This window comes from Mytilus galloprovincialis, chromosome 5, assembly GCF_965363235.1.
Source record: "Mytilus galloprovincialis chromosome 5, xbMytGall1.hap1.1, whole genome shotgun sequence".
In the NCBI taxonomy this organism is placed as follows: Eukaryota; Metazoa; Mollusca; class Bivalvia; order Mytilida; family Mytilidae; genus Mytilus; species Mytilus galloprovincialis.
Window position 1 is genome coordinate 34,588,916 of NC_134842.1, and position 22,427 is coordinate 34,611,342.

At 32.2% G+C, this 22,427-nt stretch overlaps 2 long non-coding RNA genes across 2 annotated transcripts; both read right to left on the reverse strand.

The window, feature by feature from the left end:
• Positions 1–903: 903 nt before the first annotated feature.
• LOC143074455 (uncharacterized) lies at positions 904–2,436 on the reverse strand. Its single transcript, XR_012977868.1, has 2 exons — positions 2,103–2,436; positions 904–1,775 (listed from the first exon to the last, which is right to left on the reverse strand). It is a non-coding gene; the product is annotated as an uncharacterized LOC143074455 (long non-coding RNA).
• A 10,808-nt stretch (positions 2,437–13,244) lies between these two features.
• Positions 13,245–18,262, reverse strand: LOC143074456 (uncharacterized). The gene is made up of 2 exons (XR_012977869.1): positions 18,007–18,262; positions 13,245–14,132 (listed from the first exon to the last, which is right to left on the reverse strand). It is a non-coding gene; the product is annotated as an uncharacterized LOC143074456 (long non-coding RNA).
• Between the last annotated feature and the right edge of the window lie 4,165 nt (positions 18,263–22,427).

Consider the following 22,427-nt stretch of genomic DNA (forward strand, 5'->3'; position numbering starts at 1 on the left):
TAATGTGTTACGTTTGTCTTGGATCGCAACTAATACATAATTAGTTATCAAAAGTACCAGGCTTAAAATTTGATACGTCAGACGCGCGTTTCGTCTACATAAGACTTACCAGTGACGTTTGGATCATTATATTTAGAAAGCCAAACAAGTATAAAGTTGATCCGCATTGAGGACCCACAATTCCAAAAAGTTCTGTGCCAAATACGGCTCAGGTAGTCTATGGCTGTGATAGGAAAATCCTAAGTATTTCAAATAATTATTACTTTTGCATGTGTAAATTTAAAAACATGACCATATAATTGATATTCAAGCTGACTACTGGGCTGGTGATACCCTCGTGGACGAAACGTCTACCAGGAGTTGCACCACCCCAATAGTGTAAATAGTCATCAATGAAGGTACCTGGCTTATAATTTGATACGCCAGGCTTACGTTTCGTCTACATAAGACTCATAAGTGAGAGTCACATAAAAATAACATCCTTTACACTTATCTATAGAGAAATATAAAAGAGGGACGAAAGATACAGAGGGACAGTAAAACTCATAAATCGAAAATAAACTGACAACGCCATGGCTAAAAATGAAAAAAAGACAAACAGACAAACAATAGAACACATGAGACAACATAGAAAACTAAAGAATAACCAACACGAAACCCACCAGAGGTGATCTCAGGTGCTCCAGAAGGGTAAGCAGATCCTGCTCCACATGTGGCACCCGTCGTGTTGCTCATATTATAACAAATTCGATAAATAGTCTAATTCGGTTGGTCACATTCATGAAAGGGAACGGGATTGTAGTTACGACGTTAGAAACATATCCGATATAATCTGTGAAACGGTTATTCCATAACGGTCAACCATGTGAATAAGTATAACATGTATAAAAAGTGAAAGCACAGTTATATCAAATATTAATATATTAAAACATGATATATTAAATATTGTACAGATAAAAATCAAATAAAGTATTCAAAACTCCATGAAACAGTTACACCTAATTTCGTTTTAAGATAAAATAATGATGAGATTTAAAAGTTACGATCAACGTTTCAGGCTTGCTTTATTTATTTAACACAGTTCACAGTTCACAATAGTTTCTCAAATAAAAGCTTCATGAATAATGTGTATAAAATAAAAATAAAAAATAGAATAAACCTTGCGAATTATAATTATAAATAAAAGATGATGACAAAAACTGAGCATAAAAATATACCAAACACATATACATGTATACATGGAGAAGTGTTATGGAGCACACCTGAAAAACAAACACTTTTCTATGTATGAAACTATAGTACTTTTATTACTAGTATCAGTATCTCAATTCAAAAATGTTTGTTTTATTATGTTAAAAATAAAAGAACACCCGTAAAGGAACTTTGGGAGTTATACCTATATTCAAAAACGTTTTCAGAGGAACTTCCACTGGTCTGAATCCATACATGGTCATTTGCATTGACCTTCGAGATAACAACACGTGTGACTGACAAGAGTCCAACGGCTGAACCAAGATTAACATGGAGCGTTTCCTTGACGGTATTGTCAACTCTTAATTCTGTATTAACAAATTTTCCTTGGATTGATTGAGTTGTCCATGAAAAAAGGTAAACACCCGAGACTGGCGAAACGAAGACACTATCTCCTGGGTTGAAATGATTTCCTTCGTTGTATACCAAGGTAGTAAATTGTACAATTGAGTTTTTATTATACGTTATATCGGCAGCAGGCATTTTTGCATGGAAGAACACTCGTTTCGCCTTTTTAATAGAATCTGAAATAAAACCCAGTATGTACAATACTAAGGGAAATAAATTGAATGTTTAATATAACTATGTCATCTACATACCTATTGTCCATTATGTACCGAAACTTAACTAATTTAAAAAGGTCAATATATATGTAATTCTTATTCATATCTCGAAAGTTCTGTAATTGTAACAACATTTATATGAATTAAACATGTTAAAGATAAAAGAAAATAAAGTCCATTCAATGTTCAAATTTTTAATGCTATATATGTCATAACCGCTATTTAGAAAAATCAAATCTTAACATTTAAAAATTAATAATGATGATGTTTTAAGAAATAACTACTTACTCTCTTCGATCATGCGTGTTATATAGTCGGTCATATTTCTTTTCCAATTAACTAACATATCAACTGTCACAAATGTACTCTCGTCCAAAGTCTCGTTCTGGATTGATTTAGTATTGACTCCATACACAAAGATTAGTCCTACAATAAAATACATAGTAGGAAGCATGGCAACCGTTACAAACTCTAGCAATTTTTGAAACGAATATAAATATGTTTAGTTATATAGTTTTCTATTTTGGCACCCACAGTTATGTCTAATGGTTTTGGCGAATTTTACGAATGTAAATAAATTATAAGTTATATAGTTTTATCTATTTTGGCACCCGCAGTTATGTCTAATGGTTGCGGCGAATCTAACAAATGTTAATAGATTACAAGTTATATAGTTTTCTTTTTTGGCACCCGCTATTATGTCGAATGGTTTTGGCATCTTTCTAAATATAAGAAGCATCAAACGGAACAATGGAATCTCTTTGATGAGTATTAAAAACCTGTATCTGTTATTTGCAAACTGGATTAAGAAACAAATTATGAAAGAAAACATGCTTCCCAAAAAGTTATCATTTGTTGAAAGACATAAGAAATGCTTTGAAATATATCATTAATGTGTAAAATGCTTTAAAAATACTTTACAACGTAAACGATTTAGAAGATCTAAAACATAAAAACAAACGTTGCTCTATCAGTTTAAGACTTTAATCATTAACATGTCGAAAGAGCAGAGTGTTGCAAGATTCAATAAAGGTTAACTTACCAGCTATACGATGAAAGACTGCGACCTATTGACAATTGGATAAGTAGAGAGTTGTTATCTAGTACTGGTTTTTCTCTTCTGATAAAAAAAAGGTTGACTCACAAAAATTGAAAAAAACAGAGAAGAACTTTCACTAAAGAATTTTAGACAACAAATTATATGAAAGTCAGAATATTCTTTGTGTAAAACGATGTATGCTCAAAATTTACAAAATGAGCAACCAGAAAGAAGTTACAACTGTGAGTGAAATACACGTTTATCAAATGTGTCTTTTTATATTACACAAATACTTAAAGCATATGGAGGTAAACGCCTTACTTATGAATATGCTTGAAGCGAAATAGGACATCGAATAAATAACAAAAGAGGTTCAAAAGCTACCAGATAGACATTCAAACTCATAAGTCGTAAATAAACTGACAACGCTATTGCTAGAAACGAAAATGACAGACGGAGAGACAATTGTACAGAAAACACAACAAAGAAAATTAAAAACTAAGCAACTCGAACCCCGAAACAAACTGAGGGAGATCGCAGGTGTTCCGGAATGGTAAGCACATCACGTAACGTGCATTGTTGGCTTGTTTCCTTAACAACTTTGTGACACCTTTTGAAAATATTGGTAAATTTTACAGTACATGTACTAGATATTTGATAATATGAATTGCCAAGAGTGGAAGCTCTACTGCTTAACCAAAAGTGAAATTTTTAAAAATATTGTATATGACTTGGACTTTTATAGGCATGCATATTCTTTCATCTACTCAGATAATAAATCATTTAGAAGAAGGAATTCCATTGGCTGTTTTAAATTGTATGTCAAAATCTATTTTGTAAAGTGCAACTATAAAAAAGAAGATGTTGTATGATTGCCAATGAGACAACTATCCACAAAAGACCAAAATGACACAGACATTAACAACTATAGGTCACCGTAGGGCCTTTCAACAATGAGCAAAGCCCATACCGCATAGTCAGCTATAAAAGGCCCCGATAAGACAATTTAAAACAATTCAAAACGGCCTTATTTATGTAAAGAAATAAACGAAAAACAAATATGTAACACATAAACAAACTGTCAACCTGCAATTTTTTCATTTTGTATTGACATGAATATATTTATATAACTTTGACTAAATAAGTTTTAAAATAACCTAATATACATTAATAAATCAATTATATACAATGCGATTCATGTGATTCGTGCAAAAATCTTCAGTATTTGATTATTATTGTTAGTTCGTTCACTGTAAATTGTGACTACAAACAATCAATTGGTGAATTGCATATCTTACTGTACAGTTTGAAAAGATCTTTAAAATATGCGAATAAGACTATCAACATCATTTCCTGTTTTTGCCTAACGTAATGTTTTCTTTAATGAATGTTCGTTTTGACTAATCATAACTACTTGTTATTCCGATAGTCTTGCACATCCGTCATTGCACCTTTCTGTTGAACACGTGCAGTTGATGTACATAATGTTTGTTTCTTTGCAAAATGGCAAAATCAAAAGCTCAAACAAATCAAACGAATGGTAAACAACTATCATATTCCTGACTTGATACAGGCATTTTCTTATGTAGAAAATGATGCATTAAACCTGGTTTTAAATCTAGCTTAATCCCTCACTTGCAAGACAGTTACATAAAATTACACTATATTGACAACAAGGTCTGAACAAAACAAACAGACAATGATACATGTTAACTAACCAAAGTATCAATATCTATATACCATGACGAAGTGAAAGCGTATTATGGTTCTCTCTCTTGTTACATAGGAGTATTATGAGTAATAAAGGCAACAGTAGTATACCGCTGTTTAAAAGTTATAAATCTATTGATAGCAAACAAATCCGGGTTATAAACGAAAACAAAGGAAAACGTATCAACTTAATGTATAAAAGGAAACCGACGTAAAGGAGACCACTGAAATGCAACCAAAAAAAAACCCCGATAATACAACATACGTAGAAACGAACTATATATAACAACTGCCATATTTCTGACTTGGTACAGGACATTTTAAGAAGAAAAAAAAACCTGGTTTTATGGCTAGCCAAAACCTCTGCGCTTTATGGCAATGTTAAATATACTGATTAAATGACAACATAATATGACGGGAACACAGCACACAAACAAAAATGCAAGTAAAAAGCACAAATGAATGCAAAAACACCAACGACAGAGAAATACATAAATAGATAATATAATAGTACATTTCGACATGTTCACTACGGAATAACAACAAATAACTATAATTAATTCAGGACAGTACACAACAACAGATTCACAGAATTACGAACTGTTCGTCTGTCACACGAATGTATCAAAGCCACAAAAATAACGGCACAGGTAAATTTCTAGAACAAAATGGCTCTAAATCAATATTAGGTTTCTAATTATGTTGTTTTATATTTTATAACTATATCAAGATTATTAATACAGAATTGTGTTAGTAATAGTGCAACTAAACTATATCGGCCTTTCTTTCAAATCCAACTGTGTAAAACAAATAAATCATGTGTACACAGTTGCTTTAAACTATATCATACAAATGAACGGGGTGATTAATTATCTTCACTTTTACATACGATTAGAAAACAAAAAAACATAATTACAAATTATTTTTTTTAACTGAATACGTATTATAGCAATGCAAATTCACACTCAACAATCCAGTCATAGTCAGGAATAGGTCACGTTCAGTACTTAAAGGAACAGACGACAATAATGGCAAACCAGAATATAAGGCGTGTAAAACATGTCCTTAGTAAGTTTAATCACAAACACATCGTATGGATCAACCAATTTGTGATGATGTTTATACGGTTTACGGAGTGCCATTTTTAATCTTTCCTCCTCATAAGTTTGTTGGAGCAGTTTCTGCTTAATGAGCAAACTCCTGTATATAAAGTCCGTATAGTGTGAACATGCACGACCGTAACGTATCAACTGAGACATGTAAACACCATACAAGGGGACAGAGGGTTTGCTACTGATGATAATTGGGATGTTGAAATCGTCCCGTTTGTCATAGATTGAAGTTTGAAATCGTCGAAATCGTATCTTTATCAATGAACTTTATATCTGTTTAAGCCATATAGAGAAAAGATAAGGAACTAGTCCATGAAGGTTGAAGCATCTGCTTCAGACATATGTTTCTGTCATACGTCAGTCCATAAGGACCATGCACTGTTCGTTCTTGTTTTATTTCGTTTTTCGGAGGAGTAGGAGGGTGGAAAAGGAGGGGGGGATGATGATTTTGGTTTGAAAAACTGTCCACTATTTTAGGTAGTTTCAGTTATCCTTTTCACTTGGCTTGGCTTGGCTTGAAATGAACGGAAATGTTTCACAACTGAGAAATATTGTGCCTCAAAGTGCAGTAACAACAAACTGCCCGAAATTGAGTTTCGTTTCGTTCATTGTTGCTACCTTTCCGTACATAACAAAGATTAATTGTCCTATGTCGGTCCATAAGTTAACACATTAGTTTTGTTGTACACTTTGGTTCACGTCGGCAAATAAACTTCCCATTGTGTCAATTATTCCAAGCCCGAATATAAGTGTTTTGGAAAAGTGTGTCTACTAACGACATAATTTTGATAGATAAAGGCAACAGTAGTATACCGCTGTTCAAAACTCGTAAATCTATGGACAAAAAACAAAATCGGGGTAACAAACTAAAACTGAGGGAAACGCATTAAATATAAAAGGAGAACAACGACACAACATTAAAATGTAACACACACAGAAACGGACTAAGCATTAGACAAAATCCGATGAGAATATCAAATATAACATAAAAATCAAATACATGAATTTGGGAAAGAAAAGTACCGTGACACGCCTTTTAGTATTGTGAATTCACAATCAAATATAAGAGAAAACAAACGACACAACGGAAACTCAAATTTAAAATGTAACACACACAGAAACAACATATAATATAACAATGGCCATATTCCTGACTTGGTACAGGACATTTTTAAAGACAAAAATGGTGGGTTGAACCTGGTTTTGTGGCATGCCAAACCTCGCACTTTAATGGCAATGTTAAATATAACATTAAAATGACAACATAATATTACAGGATTACAATACAAATAAACAGGAGAACATATAAGACAAAGAATCACAGGTTTAAAATCCAATACGCCAGAATCGCGCCTCGATAGAACCACGGCTTGTAGACAGACATAAACAACTTAAATTGAATACAAAAACAACATTAATTGCATTCAACAACAAATAAAAAACAAAAAGTATAATGTCCCAAATACATGTAAGTGAAAGGAATGAATTTATTATTTGGTCTGCCTCATATTATAAAAGATTGAAAATAAAATTATATAAATAGTATCAAACTTTCTCTCCTGGCTATAATTCAGGATCACAGATTGACACATCTCTTTTCTTTGAAAAAGGGGCGAAGGATACCATAGGGACAGGCAAACTCATAGATCAAAAATAATATGACAACGTCATTACTAGAAAAAGACAAACAGACAGACAATACACAAGACACAATATAAAAAAAACTTAAGACTAATTATAAGCACACACACTTCAGTTAGTCATTATTATTATTTACAATATTTATATAGCGCATTATCTAATTAAAATTACCTTAAGCGCTTAACATAAAACAATCAATGCAGTTAAAAAAAAGGGTGTTAAACATTAAAACAATCAATGCAATAAGAATGAAATAAAATTTTGAAACACATATGAAAATAAAAGCCAAAAGGAACAGAAAAGTTGAAAAATAAATAATCATAATTAAAAGGCATATTATACTACAACGAAAAGAACAAAGTTAAAAAGCCATTGTCAGTATAAAAAGTTACATGTAATCACTGAAAGCGAGTCTAAAATAATGGGTTTTCAAATTTTTCTTAAAAAGTTCGATTGAGTGTTCATGTCTTAGATGGCTAGGAAGATTGTTCCAGAGACTCGCAGTAGCTTTGTCGAAACGTCTTTCTCCATAGATTTTGGTGCGTACACGAGGTTGTATATGCTGCATGGCATTTTCCGACCTAAGAGATCTTGATGGTTGATAGGCACTAATGAGTTCCTCAAGATAGACGGGCGCTAGGCCATGCAGGATTTTGAAAGTATACAAAAGAAGTTTATATTGTAGTCGGTACTGCACCAGGATCCAATGAAGAGACACAAGAACTGGTGTTATATGATCATGTTTCTTGGTACGTGTAACGAGCCTGGCTGCCGTATTCTGTACTCGCTGTAACTTATTGACTAAACTGGTATTTACTCCATAAAGCAGAGCGTTTCCGTAGTCTAGACGTGACGTGACGAGCGAGCAGACTAAAGTTTTACAGTCATCCTCAGTGATATATTGCCGAATTCTACCAATGTTCCTAATTTGGAAGAAGCACGATTTCGTGATGCCATTGACCTGCTTTTCCATGCTTAATGTTCTATCAAAATAAACACCAAGATTTTTTACCACAGATGCATTGCTTACTATTGATCCATCAAATAACAGATGACAATTTGAAAATTCCTTTACACGATTTTTTGGTGAAAATAAAATCAGTTCCGTTTTGTCTTGGTTCAGTTTCAGCATGTTTAAGCACATCCATTTACTAATGTCAGTTAAACAAGTCTCTAGACGGGAAGATATGTTGTCCCAATTATCGAGTGGTTTGATAACTTGCGTGTCATCAGCATACCCATGATAGCTTAAGTTGTGTAGCCGACATATTTCACTGATCGGTTTTGCAAAAATACAATACAATCAGGGTCCCAATACTGAACCTTGTGGAGCGCCATATTTAATGTTTATTACATCTGACAATACGGAGCCAATTGGTACACGTTGAGTTCGACTTTCAAGATAGGATCTCATCCATGACAGCACTGAGCCAGTTATGCCGTAAGAGTATTCTAAACGATTGATCAGGATTGGATGGTCGATATTGTCGAATGCAGCAGATAGATCGAGCATAACAAGTACCGCACAACAGTTATTATCAAATGCCAATACTATATCATGGTGAACCCGTAGTAAAGCCGTTTCTTTTGAATTACAAGCACGATAGGTAAGTAGGAATTGGGTCGAGTTCGCATGACTTTACTGGAGCTCTCTTGATAATCTTTCGAACTTCTTCAGTTGACGCTGGTGAAAGCGAAGTAAGCGGATTTCCGTCGAATTTCACATCGGCTTCAAGGATTATCAACTGCTGTTGATGTTTTGTTCGAATTACTCAGGTTGTTGCGAATTGTGTCTATTCTCCCAACAAAGAATTCACCAAATCTATTGGATAGTGCATGTTCGACCTGGTGTGATGGTAGTACAGTTTCTGCTTTATTTCCCATGAGATTGTTCGTAAGTTTGTGCAGCTGTTTTTGATCGTTTCCAATTTCTAGGATTTTTTTAGAAAAGTACTCATTTTTACATTTGAAGAGCAGTATGTTTGATTGTACACTTTTGTCCCTATAAATCTGTTTGTGCACCTCTAAATTTGTTTTACGCATTTGTCTCTCAGCTTTTCGGCGTTCTCTTTTTGCTGAATGCAATTCATCGGTATACCACTGCGTGTTAGGTCTTAGCAAAATGTCTTTTGTTTGTAATGGAACATGTTTATCGATGATTATTTGAACTTCAGAGTTATATACTTTCACCAGTTCATCTGATGATCCTTCCGGATTACAAAGAACGGTGGAATTATTCAAGTCAGTGATAAGATCTTTGACTACAATATCACGATATTTCCGAAATGTCACTGTTTTGCGCTGATTTGGTGGTTTAGCGATGTTAATTTGTGACGAAATTGCAAGATGATCACCAGAGGGTTTGCCTTTGTTATCACAGAGATGTGGGTCCTGAATTGAAGGTATATCACTCAAAATAGAACTGTTTTCTCTCGTTATGACTACATCGGGGGTATGACCATGTACATGTGTTTTACCGGTGACATTTTGCGAGAGTCCATGTTCCTTGAGCGTTTCTAGAAATTTATGTGCATCGTTATCCGTCGGATCGTCTAGATGAAAGTTTAGATCTCCTGTTATAATAAGTTCTTCTGAAACAACAACAGTACGATCAAGAAACCGTGACCATTCCTCAAAGAAGATTGAATTTCGGAATTTGTTTGCTTTCGATGGAGGTGGACGATATATCACGCATAATCGAAGGTGTTGATTTTTTGTAGCAATTTTACTCTCCATTAGTTCGAAATGGGTAGAATGACAATCGTTTTTAACTACTTTGACATCAAGATATGTTTTGTAGACATCAGCTAGACCGCCGCCTCTTTGGTCTTTTCGTGATACCTGATGTATATCGTATCCTTTTGGAATGAGCTCAGAAGTCACGAGTTTGTCAATTGTAGTACCAAGCCAAGTTTCTGATAAAGCAAGTAAATCCACATTATTTGACTGTATGAAATCGCAGAGTGAGACAGTTTTTTTTCTTTACTGATCTACAGTTCAATGAAAATAGCGATAAACACTTGTTGTTGTTACTAATTGCTTTTTGGATCTTAGCAAAATTTAATAAATTCTGTACAGAAGTCAATTTGTTTTTAAGGTATCCGAGGCTTTATAATAGATGGAATGGATGCTATTGGTTGATTTGATGAAGTTGGTATTGCACTGGTATGAAATGCTAATTGACTTAAGTTATTGATATTCACTCCATGTTGCTTTTGTTTTGGTATAAAATCTCTACTTGAACTTACCAAATACGAATAGAACGAACAACTTTCCTTCCACCTTTAGTTCCACGCCTGGTGCGATGGGCAAGTTTCACGTTGGTGGTACTGTAGTTAATCGTCCACAGCTGGTTGATTACTGTTTTGTTTAGTATCGTGGCTAAAAATAGCCTTCTTGAAAGAAATGAGTTCACGGCCATTTAAACACAGTGTAAACAAAAATGTTAATGGAAAATAAATGTGTATCTAATCCATTTCTTTGATCAAGTTCACCACAGTTTTGTATTTCTGAATATTCGTATAACAGGTCAGGAACACTACCTTATATGGAAATGCATAAATTAGCATACTTATGGTCTCGCACGTGTAATTGTTTATTTACGTGTGACGCAATTTATTGGTACCTGGGTTTTTGACCAATCCACTAAATGAGTAACAATGCATTATGGACTACTACGTGTATTCAATCAACCAAGAACACGTGCTACTTACTGAAATACAACACATTTTTTCGTGCAATGCGGGATTAACAATTTCGCTTAGTTTTTCATTTTTTGTATCCAAATTTATAGTTCGTGATATAACGTATTCGTTCCATGCTCAGATTAATGAAGAGTTGTTTCTATGCGAAGAAACAAGTGTTTGAATTACCAGATATATAGTTATTTACATGTTTGATGATGACATGCAGATTTCATGTATTCATCCACCAAACAGCAACGAAACAACAGTGAATAACACTATTACCCATAAGACAAACATACAAGTGTAAAGCTAGCCGTCGATAACAGCCGATGCTAATATTCATGTCTTTTGAGTGCAGCAACTTTCGTATAGATAGTTACATGTAAAGAGAAATGTGTGATCCATGAATGTTGTGTTCATACAAAAGACGAAGACTTAGAGTTTGTCAAGTATCTGATGGGGTCACTAAACATTTTAAGTGTTTTCAAAAATGTTTTGTTTCATATTGTACCTACTTTTATGTTTAAAAAGTAATTTAAATCGAGGAAAAAATTTGTTTATATATTTATCTTTAAGAAACAACAGCGTATAATCATCAATCGGGGCCATTAATAGCCGACTATACGGTATGGGTTTTTTTCATTGTTGAAGGCATTTCCCATTTTCATTCTCAATTTTATTTATCGGGTGATGAAACTATACAAAATATGTTAAGCTATTTGCCGCCCGAGCTTTCATAATACTTATTTTTAGCACACTGAATATAATGATGTTCAGATCCTGATAAAAGTTTAAACATCCAGTACATATATGTGCCAGTTTTGTGTTTTTCGAGGCAGAAATGTTTTGGAATGACATTATATATGTTTAAAAGAGATTACAAAATTTTCATACTTGATAGTGATCACTTCATCCGAAATTTCATGGTTTCACGTCGTGACATTACAGCACAGGTACAATGCATAACTATGGGAAAAAAACATGTTTAACTACTTTTTTAAGGCGAGAAAGAAAGACGAACAGTAAAGCTCGTAAGCAATACTTTTTCAATCTGAGCATGCAAATTGAAGATTGTGTTATATATTTTACAATGAACATGTTCGCAGAACAAAACATTTATTTTGAGAGTCCCAGACACTATATTAGTTGACAGTCTTTTCACTAATTCCACGTGTTTTCGAGTTGTAGTAAACTCGTAGTAGCCCACAATGCATTGTAGTTCATTGAGTCGAATGGTCAGTTTTTCAAGGACATTTTTGGCCTTGTATTTTGAAAATTACTATGCAAATTTATTCTGACGTCAGGAAATCTAGAGTTCTCGACCTGTATAACTATTCTACACTTCCAGAGCAAATTTCACATATAATAATCACATTAATAAGGATTTACTCGACTTCAAAGTGGGAGCTGCCAACAAGCGCTAACCACCGTACATAAATATATCACATGATAAGTGTAGATATCAAATAAACGATAATAAAACAATACTATAAGAAAAACCTACAATATGGATTCCACTTTCTTGCCATATTTTTTTTTATTCTTCTTTTAATTCAAATACAAAGTAAAGCCTTTTTAAGTGCTATTTTACATACTAGCATAAGACTAAATTTCTATTGCGGACTTTCCGTTTTGAATTTTTCTCGGAGTTATAGCTGTATTTTTGTGATTTTACTTTTTTCCATAACAGCTCATTTTAAAGTGCAGTTTCCTAAGGGATTTTACAGAATATAGATAATGATATAATGTATCGTGTGTATGTTCTGACATCTGCTTGATTGGCCATGAAAATATTTATGATTGAAATTAAATGATGCCTTGAATAGTATTGGTCACCAGCGATATGATCATGACAACCAATATCATACTAAGCTTTTTTTTTTTTTACAGTTAATAGGTATTGGGTAACTGTGAATTGTCAAAAATGAAAACTTTGATTGAAATAGAAAACCTATAAATCAAACGCAATCATTGTAGAAAACGGAACTGTAAAAGAATACATGGATTTAAACAAAAAATTTCAAGGTCTCGATATTTGGACTGTTTTGAAGGAACAGAAAACTTTATTTCGTGTCAAACCCATTATTATAAGATCTCGATATTTTGATCTACATAGATTTGATAATATTTCGTCTTTTACGATTATCTTGGAAGAAACAGAACATGGGTTCGAGTCGTACACATCATTTTAACATCCCCGACATTTATTTAAAGATACCATATAAGTAATAAAAAAATGATGACGTGTTAAATAAGATATATTCAATAAGCACACATGAAGGTTTTGAAACAGTTACATATATTGTAAGATTACACAATGAGTAAGAGTTATAGCTTGTATCAAAAGTTGAAGTCTTGCTTAATATTTTTTAACGATAAATACACCATGTATAAACTATCTTTGCAAGAATCATTTAAATAAAACAGTTCCGAAAGGATGTCTGCAAAAGACTTTAAATTACTGTATTCCAAAATAAGATACCGCTTACAGAATACATACAAATAATGATAATAGTTTGACATTAGCAATCATGATTTAAGACAAGTGTCAAATATTGAACAATAAAGGCACTAAACAAATCTGCTATTATATCCAAAGAAATTTCACGGAGGAATAATAATAGAAAATTTAAAATACAATTATATGAATACAATAACATTAGTAGTATTTTCAACATCTCTATTCAGAAAAGTTTGTTACGTTATGTTAAGAATAGGAGAACACCCGTGAATGAACTTTGGGAGCTATATTGATATTCAAAATAGTTTTCAGAGAAAATTCCACTGGTCTGAATCCATACATGGTCATTCGCATTAACCTTCGAGATAACAACACGTGTGACTGACAAGCGTCCAACAGACCCACCAAGACTTGCATAAAGCGTTTCCTTGACGGTATTGTCAATTCTCAGTTCCGTATTAACATTTTTACCTGACATCGTTTGAGTTGTCCACGAAAAAAGGTACACTCCTGAGACAGGTGAAACAAAAACACTATCACATGGGTTGAAATGATTCCCTTCGTTGTATAACAATGTGCTGAATTGTATAATGGAGTTGGTGTTATATATTGTATCATCAGCAGACATTTTCGCATGGAAGTACACTCTTTTCCCCTCTTTAACATTATCTGAAAAAAGAGGCAGAAAATGGATAATACAAAAATAATAGTTTAACTTAATTTTGTCATCTGCATAAATAATTGTAATTCTTTTGTTAACCAGGATGGTCTTTTCAAACATCTTTACTTTTAACGAAAACATACATGTACATGGATTTATATAAAACAATTTTTCTTAATCCCGTCAGTGTGCAAATTATATGTATAATGATTTCAATTGACAATCACCAAACACACACACTTTTCAATTAATCGTGATGTTTAGAGGAATGACTACCCAACAAACACAAACATTTTAAAACATTTTTCAAATGTCATATCGACGTCTCTCACAAAATATTTCAATAAGATGTCGTTTTAACATAAAAAAAATGAATATTCTAATGTTTTTGAAATGTTTTAAACAATAATGTATTAATGAACAATCACCTTTTTTTCACAAATTCATTCATTTCGTTCGTGTACATTTAAAAATTTAGAAATGAAAACTGTAACTGTGCTAAGTTCCATTTCGTATCGTTTATATGCCTTACGGAAAACATCACAAAAGTTTCGGTAAAATGTTGACGTCATATTTGAAAATATTTGACACCACAATTGAATGACAAAAGAGATGATTTCAGCTTTCCAATTGTGAACTTTCCATTTCTAAGTAGCAACATTCCAGCAGCACCTGCATACGGGGTATTTATCTCCCAATTGATACGATATTCCCGTGCTTGCATTTCCTATCATGATTTTCTTGATAGAGGGTTACTGCTCACAAGGAAGCTATTAAACCAAGAGTTCCAAATGGTGAAGTTGAAATCATCCCTTCGTAAATTTTACGGACGCCATCACGAGTTGGTTGACCGTTATGGAATAACCGTTTCACAAATGATATCGGATATGTTCCTTACGTCGTAACTACAATCCCCTTCCCTTTCATGAATGTGACCTACCGAATAAGACTATTTACCGGATTTGTAATCACATACGCAACACGACGGATACCACATGTGGAGCAGGATCTGCTTACCCTTCCGGAGCACCTGAGATCACCCCTAGTTTTTGGTGGGGTTCGTGTTGTTTATGCTTTAGTTTTCTATGTTGTGTCATGTGTATGGCGTTGTCAGTTTGTTTTAGATTTATGAGTTTGACTGTCCCTTTGGTATCTTTCGTCCCTCTTTTTTTTTAAAGTAATACACATTATCGCTATTTTTCTGCCATTACTGGACATCACACAACTGTAAAAAGTTCCCTTACAATTTTGACGTTATACTAAAAAATATCTGATGCCACAATGGAAAAATGATTCTTGTTAGACGTTAAAATTTCAAGCAGGATAGATTTATCGGATAAAGCGGGAATAGCGATAAGATGTATTATTGCATAACGTATGCTGACGTAAAATGTTCAAGCGGGACAGATTTCCAAATACTGAAATAGCGATAAGGTGTATGAGACAGCTATCCACCAGAGTTTAAATGACCTAGATAAAAGAGATTATAGTTCACTGTACGGCTTTCAAAACTGAGAAAACAAATACCATATAGTCCACTTTAGAAGGCCTAGACAAAACAAATGTTAATTTTTCTCAACACAATTGAACATGTTGAAACAAAACAACTTACCACCTACATTAAATACACATTACAATGCATTATGAAAAACAAATTTGACAGACTTAAAGGGGCTCCCGGATATAAATATTTTTTTTTCTAATATAGGATTTCGCTATATTTTTTTTATAAATGAACTTTAACATATACTTAATAGAAAAATGAAATAAAAAAAATAGGGTCATCGTTCATTTAAGCTCACAATCTGCCTCCTGAAAGAAGCATCCTTTTTTGTTAGTGTCCTTTGTTTCTGTTGAAATAATAGGAGAAATAGAGGTAATATTGAGACTGAATAACAGAAATCGTTAAAATTTTACAATGATTTAGTTTATGTACAGCTTATTTCTAAAACAATAATAACAAATATAGGTCACCGATGAGTTAAAAAAGATATTTCAATTTAAATGCCAAAAAATGTCATTTTTGCACCAAAGAAATTAAATTTGGAGCTTTTTCAATGATATCAAAATTTTAAAAGTCATCTGGGGCCAAACCGAATCGATTTTTTTGCGGGTGATTTTGTACCATATCATAAAGTAATAATAGTGTGATAAATTAAATTTGTAATGAAAAAACAAATGTTTAATTTTTTGCTGCAATTTTTGTATCCGCGAGTCTCCTTAAACCAACAGCAACTATCGCAATAAGCATGACTCAATACCTTGTTTGCGAGGCAAACAAACAAGTTACAATAAGATTAATATCATTCCCATTTGAATATAGATATTTTTTTCTAGTAAACTCAGTGTATGTTTATTTGCAAAACAGTAAAGTACATTTCCCTTAACAGCTTGATGAACATAACATAGACTATATAAGACTTCAGTAGAAGCCAGATAATATAAACTGTTGCTTAAAATTATTTTTAATGCTTCATACACACAATGTACATACAATGTATCTTTCAATTTTTAGCAAGAGCTAAAAGAACAGCCAGAAAGGACAAGTTCAATATGCAGGTTTACAATTTGGAAGTGGCGCAGGTAATTTGGAATGTCTACAGCCTTTCAGGAGATTGTTTTGTTTTGAAGTAAGATTTTCATAAAGAATTACTGTAATTCCATATTCAATTCACAAATTTAGCATACACAATGTATTTCTTTCAAGATTAAGGGCATACAATACAGAAAATATATTTGGATATTTCAATAAATTATTTTTGTGTGACAAAATAGAAACACGTTGTTTATTTAAATCAAGTTCTTAGTCCAACAGTGTGCTTTCATAAACAACATTTGAAATATAATTTAAAATTAAATTAAAATAATTGATGTGAAATGGTGCTTTGTTCTCATCTCTTCAGCCTATTATCAATGATTATTGACTTAAGATATTATCCTATTAGAAGTGTAGAGTTTTAATTTAGAAAGAGAAGTTGTATGGAAGAATCTGAATTTGGGACACAAGTTTTAGTCAATGTAACTTCAACTTAAAAATGTGTATAATGTTTGCATGATGTCCAATGCCATATATGTCATGCATGTGCAGATTGACATATGCTTGATGTGTAAAATATTGGTAATAAAAGTTGAGAGTGAAAAACTAAACATTATACCATTGTGGTTTGAATGTGGGCTTACTTGCACTGTCTGTCTTCTGTCCACCTTTATTTGTCAGATTTTGTTCAACAAATATTTTCATCACTGTTTTTCCCAAACTGATTAAGATGAGTTCTTATGCAATGAGCTGCTTGATAGTGGTGAATTGTGATGTGTGAACATTTTTGTATCTGGAACCTGTTTCCTGTTTGCTTATACAATGTATTTCAAAATATTGAATGTTCTCAAATTTTTTAATTACTTTAATTAGTAATGCTGATGAACAGATTGTAGATACTTCTTGTTTTTAGAGACTTTGAATTGTGAATTTACATATGCTTAGCAAAACAACTAATTTATTCTTGTTTGTATATAGAATTTATCCCTGTGTATAAATTTAACACAAGCTTTGTTATTTTAAAAAAAGCAGGAAACTCAATCAAAAGGACAGAAATATTTTATATTGATATGATCTAGATATCAACCAAAAACATTTTGAAAACATTGTTTGATGTTAATATTTCTAGAAACATATTTTTTTAAAAGATTATCTAAATGTTTTAAACGGAATTGTTTTTCACACTATCATGATATTTCCTTCAACATTTTAATTTTATTATGCAATTATTTTAGAAAATATATCAGAAAACGGTTTTCTTACGTTTTTTGGTGATATTTTCTTGACATTAGACACAACATTTTAATAACATTTTAAAGATGATTTTGCGTTTGCTGGGTACTTACTTTGTTGCATCATGTTTGTTATATAATCTGTCATATTTCTTTTCCAATTATTCAACATATCCATTGTCACAAATTTACTCTCGTCCACAGTCTCGTTTTGAATTGATTTTGTATTTACTCCATAAACAAAAACCAGTTCCAGTAGAAAATATATGGCATGGAACATGGTTGCAGTCTATAATAATATTTGAAATGGTTCACATGTAAAACTCATTTAAGGAATATCAAGGGTTTGCTATACAAATACTTGGTTATATAATTTCTATCTAGACAATCAAAGCTGTATCCTATTTTTTTTTTACACCTTTCTAATGATAAGAAGCATCGAAAAAAAAACAATAGAACCTCTTTGGTAAATATTAAAAACTTTATCTGTTTAATGCAAACTGCGTAAAGAAACAAAATATGAATGAAATCGTGATTTCATGAGTTATCATATAAATATGTTGAAAGACATAAAATACTTTGAAATTATCTTAATGATGAACAATTAATGTAAAAATTACTTTAACACGTAAACGATCAAGAAGATTTGAAAAAATAAACATAAAGTTAACGTTGTTCTTTCAGTTTAAGATTTACATTTTTATCATGTCGAAAGAGAAGAGTGTTGGAAGATGCAACAAAGGTTTACTTATCAGCCATATTACTAAGACTTCAAACTTATCGGTTTATTTTTCGAATTGTTGTCGATAGCGTGTGTTTTTTTCTTCTCTGAATTCATATCTTTTTATACAAGACTAATGTCTTGTTTGTATGCCATGAAATACTGGTAGTATTATCTACTGCACCTTTTTTTACACATTTCATTCCGTTAAAATTATCATTTCGAGTAAGTTTTGTATGCCATAAAGTTGGAACTCTTTAAGGAGTATGTTTGATTCAATAATGTCACAATTTCAATTTAGTAGCCTCTAGAAATCAATTTTTTTTCTAGTTTTTGGTGGGGTTCGTGTTGTTTATTCTTTAGTTTTCTATGTTGTGTCATGTGTATTATTGTTTGTCTGTTTGGCTTTTTCATTTTTAGCCATGGCGTTGTCAGTTTGTTTTAGATTTATGAGTTTGACTGTTCCTTTGGTATCTTTCGTTCCTCTTTTAAGTAAGAATAGCGCTTCCGATGCACAAAATTTATCAAGTGTTATTTTCATTTATAACAAAACATCGAACTGGAATGAATTTTCATTGTAGCAGGGAAGCAAATATATTGTTTGATATTTGCTGACAATATTTTGTTTATTCAATTAACAAGAATTCAACAATTTAAATAAGGAATATTTTACGACATTATATTTCGTTTCGACTATTTGTGATGAGGTATATTTTATTCAGATTTACTTTGTTTTCGAAAGATTATTTCAGACTAAAATATATTGTATAGCTAAGTCAATTACTGTTATTTGTAAAGAAATTATTGAATTCAATCAACATGATCAAGCCATCATAACACATCTTAGATAGAAAATCGTCTGTTTCAGAAAGGTGCAACGTCAAAGCACTATTCGTGCAAGTAAATTATACAGCAAGATACATTTTTACGTTTAAATTTGACTCCTTTTCCAACGTTTTGTAATTGTACAGCCCAAAAATACTAAATAATCAAAATAAAAGTATTCTAAAATTAAGTTAAGTTGTGATGTGAATGTGATGGCCGACTTTTGTCTCTCCTTCTTATTCAAGTAGGCATGCTCGATTTGTCTTACTGTGGTTATTTTAAGAACACAGGTTAGTTAAAACAGTTGGACTGTTTTAACATCCTACTCTGTAACAACATTTCCTGGATTAGAGGATTGTCAAAATGTGCGATAACGATCCCCTTTCAGAAAGGACAGTATTTAACGAAAAAAAGCCTCACCATTGTATACAAAGAAAGTGTACGAAAGAAGAATTGATGATAGTTTAACCGAATCTGATACGTTGCTATTTTCATGAATGAATGTGGTAAAACAACTGATACAATAATAACTTATTCACTTATGCACAATTTTCCGAACAATATTAAAAATTGGTAGAAAGTATCAGTTTTGCAGAGAAATGATTATTGCTTTGTGACAGATCCGACATGTACACTTCCTACAAAATTTTCAAAAGATTCGTTGGATTTGCATGAGTGGCAATGTCTGTCTAACTTGTGGCTCAATCACTCTATTTGAACTGACTTCGGTATCCCTTTTTTATATTTCCTCATAAGACGTTATATGTGTGTGCTGTGTTGCAAATAAACTAATCTGGAAATTAATACTGACGCCAGCCTCGCGTTGCGTCTATAAAAAGACTCATCAGTGACGCAAATTCAGTACCACAAACAGTTGTCTCAAACATTTTGTATAGTCTTTGAATCTTAATTCACAAAACTGTTAACAATCATGTCAAGAAAGCACCAATGTTTTCATCTATTGTAATTTACCCCGGTTTTAAGTTAAGAAAAAAATAAAATCACATGTACAGTAATAGAAATACTAAGTATACTAAAATAGAAATGAACTCCGAGGAAAATTCAAAACGGAAAGTTCCTAATCAAATGGCAAAAAATCAGAAGCTCAAACACATCAAACGAATGGATAACAACTGTTATATTCCTGACTTGGTACATTTTTGTATGTAGAAAATGCAAGATTAAAGTTGGTTTTATAGCTAGCTTAACCTCTCACTTGCATGTCAGTGGCATCAAATTCTATTATATTGACAACAATGTTTGAACATAACAAACAGATGTGGCAGGTAAAAATGTCAAAAACAGGGATAGAGCAGTCACCATTGAGTTATAATCTTAATCCTTATAAAAACAAACAAATATGTAAGAAAGAAGCACAAAAAGGCATTTGACAAAGTACAAAGTATTTCATCTTTAAATAAAACCCATAACATACGCTATAACGTTTGTTTTAACAATATTAGTGTTATGAAAGATAAAAGAATCGTTTATACATGCCTTTAGCATCGATATTGATGAATCACTGGAACATTCCCTTAATTGGATAACGTTGGAGTGCATCTGGAATTTACTGAGCCCGATAATTATATTTAAATTCTCCATTGGGAGTTTTCTGCAGAATATGCATTACATGGGAAACTTAGAAATTCATATCTAACACCAAGGGAAGTCAAATGTAATATACAAATGTCAAAAATGACTATACAAACGCACAATATCCAACAGATAGGAATACACACATATGATACATTTGTGATATAAATAACAATCAGTGTTACTTGTTTCTTTAATAGCGTTATGGTTATTTTTCCGTTTTTCGATCTTTAAATCGTTAGCCCTATATCGGTAGTCTATTAGTCCTTACGTGAGGGTACCAAATTGCACCTATTTTGGCAGTTTTTTAACTTACGTTTATATATGCTTCAAACAAAAGTATTCATTATGTGTTTATTTTGTAGATGTATTATTATTTACTATATGGGTACGCCAATTTAATTTCGAATTCATATGGAATCATAGAAAAATTGGTCTGAACTAACCTCCAAACCATCAATGATTCTGTAATGAGGAGTACCCAAATTGTATCCCTGCTTAAATTCGCATTATCAAAAGTCTAATAACAGAGCTTTTGTTTAATTTCTTCAAAAAATGTGAACAATTGGATATTAGTCCATGCTTACTCTTCATTTTAAAAAAAAATGGATACTTGTAAAATATTGTATTTGATAATTTTAAAAAGATGATGTTTTGATAACGTCGAATGGTGACGTTTCCGTACATTTCGCTTTTTCAGTAAACAGTACACCTGTTGATAAATACTGTGAACATTTTGTGTATATCTAAATATGTTTATCTATGTTGAAAGACGTGCATAGTATCAAATCATAAAAATACAAATTATTTAGTCTCTAGAAAATCTTGATTGCCGTTACTATATTTTCTAAATAGGTGCTATTTTGGGTACTCGGTGCAATTTGGGTACCCTCACGTTATATGTAAAGACACTTATATGTGTTTGTCGTATATATTGAATACTTTCAATATTTCAACAAATGATCTTTTAATGTTACAGCAACAATAAGCTGTCCATGTAAAATGAAATAAACTATAAAAACAATTACCAATTTTAAAAGGTTTCAGATCGTATGGTTCATGAGTAATATTTTAGTTTAACTTCAAAGAGGAGTGAGGATCTCCAACAGACACTTTGACGCCATAATTGACCGATTAGAAGTCAAACTAATATGCTTTTGCAAAATTTGACTTTAGTAACAATCATTATCTATTTCAACACTTAATTCTAACTTGTGAAGGGAACACAACATAAGTCATAGAGATGAAGACTAAATGGTACATAACTATGTAATACAGATCTACTATCTTTTTATTTGCAGATTTACAATAATTAGTAGCCGATTCGGAAATCGCAAATTAAGTTAACGTCAGCGCAGTCTGTGAACGGGCATCTGCTATTATTAGATAAAGAATT